General features: G+C 41.1%; 2 pseudogenes; both read left to right on the top strand.

Annotated features, from left to right (window-relative positions):
- LOC109124967 lies at positions 7-800 on the top strand (annotated as a pseudogene).
- LOC104718369 lies at positions 775-4168 on the top strand (annotated as a pseudogene).

The following is a 5579-nucleotide window of genomic DNA, read 5'->3' as shown; positions in this document are numbered from 1 at the left end:
AAAAAAAAAAAAAAAAAAAAAAAACCAACAAGGAGAGATTTAATCTTTGACTCAAGAACCATCTCATAAATCAAAGGTTTCTAACTCATCATGGATCAAGCTTCAACAACGTCAAGAAGTTCAGACCAAGAAGAAGAAGAAGACAGAGACCAAGAGTCAACCTCAAACATCGGAGCTTTCAGCCGCTCCAGCACCGTAGTAAACAACAATAACCTTCCGATGAAGATGATTCCACCACCGGAGAAAGAACACATGTTCCGCAAAGTGTTAACATCAAGAGACGTCGGAACACTCAACCAACTCGTGATCCCTAAACAACACGCGACGAGGTATTTCCCACTGTCCACATATGCGTCAGCATACAGAGTACACGGCATGCTGTTGAATTTCCAAGACAGAAACGGCAAGATGTGGGGGTTCCGGTACTCGTATCGGCCGTATAACCGGAGCTACGTGATGACCTGCGGATGGAGCGATTTCGTCGGAGAGAAGAAGCTCGGCGCAGGAGATATCGTTTCTTTCGAAAAAGAGGCATCGGAGATGAGTCAGGAAGACCGAAACTTTACATAGATTGGAGTCACAGATCTGACATGAGCCTCGTTCAGTCACAACATCTAATTGGTGATTTCGGTTTCAATTTCAATTTCCCGACGCCGTCTCAATATTCCGACAATTCCCTCACGAGTAACCCGAACTTTAATTGCAGCGCCATCGGCCGCTTCCTCCGCACCCGTGGATTGACTCTCTCTGGTTGCTGGCCGTCTCAGTGCTGCTTGTGAGAGGCGAGGCATGAAACCCAAGGACAATCCTTTCCGCAGCTTGGCTGTGACAAGATACCTGCAGATGGTGAGGAGAATTTCTGGGAAAACAGAATGCATATTAGCCTTTTCGTGCACTAACATCCTTGATGTAGAGGAAGCATCTTTCATCAAAGCCATTTTAACAGAGTTGCAGGAGCAAGAGGTCACTCCGTGGACATATAATCTCTCGGGAAGAGATCCCCTGGACGTGGAGATGCTTTACAGATGTAGTTTTGGTATTTTGGTACTTTCAAATAGTTTTGCTCGTAGTAGTCAGTCCTTGGATAATCTGGTCACAATCGTGGAACATTGGAAAGCAAAAGACCTTATAGTACCTGTATATTATAAGGTAACACTTTCAGACTTGGAAGCCAATTTTGAACAAGTACGGTTGCTGTATTTTGTCGAGACAGACAGAGTTCAGAAATGGAAGGCTGCTACTACTGAATTGGCGTCCATCGATGGACATTTATGGACATACGGGTAAATTGACTTCTTTTAGTGTACCTTTAACAAGTTGTTCAGTGTCGCACCTGTATGTGCTTACTGATATTTCATATATCCTGAGCAGTTTTTCTTATCAAATACTATGTATTAATCCGGCACTTCCATTTTCTGTGTGTGTGTGTGTTTTTGTTTTGTTTTCAGGACACGCTGTATACTTGCCAAGGAAGTCGTAAGGAGCGTATGCGTAAGGCTATATCTTAAAAATGGCAATAATCTTGTCAGAGTCTTAGCATTGTTAGATCGCCCCCAGGCTTCATATGCAGAAATTGAGGGCATCTGGGGCATGGCAGGAATAGGTAAGACATCCATTGCTAGAGAGATTTTTGAAATACTAGCTCCACATTATGATTTTTGTTACTTTCTGCAAGACTTTCATCTAATATGTCAGAGCAAAGGACTGAGGCAAATACGTGATGATTTCTTCTCTAAAGTATTTGGAGAAGAAAAACTAAGTATAGGCGCTTGTGAGACAAAATCGAGTTTCATGAGGGACTGGTTCCACAATAAAGCGATTCTTGTTGTTCTTGATGACGTGAGTAATGCCAGAGATGCAGATTATGTAGTTGGTGGGTTTGGCTGGTTTTCTCATGGACACAGAATCATCTTAACCTCTAGGAGAAAACAAGTTCTTATACAGTGTAAGGTTAAAAACCCATACGAGATCCAAAAATTAGACGAGTTTGAATGTTTTCGTCTCTGCAAACTATATCTGGATGGAGAAAATGCGGTCATCTCTAAGCTTATAAGCTGCAGTAGTGGTATTCCATTGGCTCTCAAAGTTTTGGTTTCGTCTGTATCAAAGCAGTATATAAACAATATGGTGGAACATCTTTACAGCTTGAGGAAAAATCCTCCTACTCAGATTCAAGAAGCATTTCGGAGAAGCTTTGATGGACTAGATGAAAACGAAAAAAATATATTTTTAGACCTTGCGTGTTTTTTCGGAGGGGAGAACAAAGATGATGTGGTGCAATTACTTGATGCTTGCGGATTTCTTACATATATGGCAATATGTGAGCTCATTGACGAGTCGCTCATTAGCCTTGTGGAAACAGGATAGAGATCCCTGTTCCTTTTCAAGACATTGGTAGATTTATTGTTGACGGAGAAGGCAAAAATCCATGGGAACGTAGTAGATTGTGGGACTCTAACGACATCGCTGATGTATTGACAAACAATTCAGTACGTCGAAATGTGTTTCATTCTTTTTTAACGCTTCAGTTACTTCATATTTATCCGTTCTTGTGTTGTAAAATCTGAGGCTTCCCTACTTATGTGATCGTTTTTGTCAGGGAACAGAAGCAATTGAGGGCATCTCCCTCGATGCGTCTGACTTGACCTGCGAGCTTACTCCTACTGTGTTTGGTAAGATGCATAGACTTAGATTGCTGAAGTTCTACTGTTCAACCTCTGAGAATCAATGCAAGCTAAGTCTACCTCAAGGCCTTGATACTTTGCCTGATGAGCTAAGACTACTTCACTGGGAGAATTATCCTCTTAAAAACTTGCCTCAAAAATTTAATCCTGAGAATCTTGTAGAGGTACACATGCCATATAGTAACATGGAGAAGTTATGGGAAGGGAAGAAAGTAAGCGTTGACATTAAAGTGTTTTAAGCTGCTTACATGAATTATAAGCTTGCATGTGATGACTTATCTTAGCTATTGATGTTGTAAACAGAATCTCGGAAAGCTAAAGAAGATCAATCTGAGTCACTCCAGAAACTTAACTGATATCCTGATGTTATCTGAAGCCCTGAGCCTTGAACATATTGATCTTGAAGGTTGTGAGAGTCTATTCGACGTTAGCACATCTATTCCTCGTTGTGGGAAGCTTATTTCCTTGAATATGAAAAACTGTTCTCATTTGCGAAGTCTGCCTGGCATGGGGGATTTAACATCTCTCAAGCTTCTTAATATATCTGGCTGCTCAGAGATTGAGGAGATTAAGGATTTTGCACCAAACTTGACAGAGTTATATCTAGCTGGAACTGCCATAAGAGAACTTCCAAAGTCAATCGAGAATCTCACTGAACTTGGTACTCTAGATCTGGAGAACTGCAGAAGGCTTCAGCAACTGCCATTTGGTATAGAGAACTTGAGATGTATTGTCGAGCTGAACCTGTCTGGCTGCACAAGTCTCGGGCTAAAAGGCATGGAAACTTTGGTGAGATCACCGTGTCCGCTTCTGTCACCTTTTCCACTTCGGAAGCGGAAGAGGTGAGTTTGGAAGCGTAATGGAGTCATATGATTGGGCATTAGAAGCGTGATTTTGTAAAAACCGGAAGCACAAGATCTCTCCAAGAGAAACAAAAGGTGGTTCACTGTTGGAAGATATGATACTGAGAGGAGCAGGGATCTGGGCAGAGGATAAAAGGAGAAATGGATCTGAGATGGGGCACAAGATAAAGGACAGATGGTGTTAGTCACTGCATAAGTTAACCAGGTATTCAACTACTAATTAGTTGCTTTTTAATCAATATTGCATTGTATCCAAATATTAAATGAAAAATCATTCCTTGGCTTTTGTATTTAATTATAAGGCAAGTAAAGAGGCATGATGTCCTAGTTGCCAAGTTGTTTTTCCTTTTGGGATAGAGATATCGCTGTGTTAAGGATTGGCCTTTTCGGTGGCTAATTTTATGATCCATGTTTCAGGTTGGGAGTTCATGATATCAGAACACTTGTAAGAGAGATTCTGATTACTTAACTTGCTCGGACGCTAAGACCTGGTATCAACATTACGATGTTAGATTATGCACCATATTCTTTGTTGGAACAAGAAACCAATTTTAAATAGAAATCATTGTTGTGACTTAGGAAATTCACTGTTTATGTTATGTTTAGATTATGGTTTCCATATTGTCCTATTGGAAGGATGTCTTTGTTATGCCCATAAATAAGTCTATTGGCATATTGAGTTCTTCACACATTTTATCTGTAATGTGCAGCAGTTAATAATTTTGGTCTGAGAATCGTCTTTACTCGTGGAATGCCATGACAAACTGTTGCTTATATGTTGGATCACGAAAAGAAACACTTGGATTTGGGGTCTCATGTTACCTTGCTTCTTTCATGCCTCACAATCTTTGTTGGCAGGTGAATTTGATTTTGCATTGGGAGATTTCTCAAGTGTTTTAACACATGGAGATCAGCTCTCCAGAGTCAAAGATGTGGTTAGTCAGATACTTATTGAAGAATACGTTGACAACTTGAAATTATCCCTCTTCATTTGTTGTGGAACGTCTCTATAACTTTCTCGGCCTGTTACAAGTGGAGGCTTTCTGTTGAGCATTATCAACATCATAAGTGTTGCTAGATGGATTCTTGTTGCAACACTTTGGAAGAAAAGCTGTGGAGATCTCATTGCAAAGCAACTGGTTTCGGGATGTTTTAAGATGCAACCTGTGGGAATAAACTAGCTCAACCTGCAAGGTAAGAAACTGGATTTATGAATATGATCATCTTTGTGCTTACTAGCGGACCACTCTTCATTTGATGCGGACGGGTTGATGAAAAAGGCATGCTTTTTTTTTTTATGGTTGTGTCCACTGCGAGTGAATCCAATAGAGTTTAAAAAATGCTTTAAACATGAGAGTGGGATAAAAATAACATTTTTCAGGTCAGGCTTTTGAAAAGTCAACAAAGTTGTGCTGATTGCCAATGATGCAAAACAATCTTCATGGAGAGATTCGTCGTTCGTTGTTCAACACCTCAAAGTCGTCGTCTTTTCCATTTCACTTCCAACAGGGATACTTTCCAAAAAGCTGCATCATCGGCATCCTTCAATGGCGTTTCCTTCTTCTTCCTCGTCGTCTTATCCCTCCAAGCGCCAGTTTGACGTGTTTGTGAGTTTCAGAGGCGCAGACACTCGTAATACCTTCACCTCTTACCTCCTTGAGTCCCTACACCGAAAAGGTATTGATGCTTTCTTTGACGGGAAACTACTGCGAGGAAAGGGCATCTCAGTTCTCTTTAACAGGGTCCAACAATCTAAGATGTCAATCGTTGTCTTCTCGGAGAACTATGCCAACTCCACCTGGTGCTTGGAGGAACTCTGGAAGATAATGCAGTGCAGGGATAAATTTGGTCATGGGGTTATACCAATCTTCTACAAAGTCAAGAAATCTGATGTGGAGAATCAGAAGGGGAGTTTTGAAGCTCCCTTCCTGAGCCCTAAGGAGTTTTTTAAGGGAGATGGGCTCAAACTTGGGGCATGGAAGGAAGCTCTGAGGACTGCTTCCAATATCCTCGGCTTTGTGCTTCCTGAGGA

This window comes from Camelina sativa, chromosome 10 (genome assembly GCF_000633955.1).
Source record: "Camelina sativa cultivar DH55 chromosome 10, Cs, whole genome shotgun sequence".
NCBI classification, from domain to species: Eukaryota; Viridiplantae; Streptophyta; class Magnoliopsida; order Brassicales; family Brassicaceae; genus Camelina; species Camelina sativa.
This window is presented reverse-complemented; position numbering and strand designations above follow the sequence as displayed.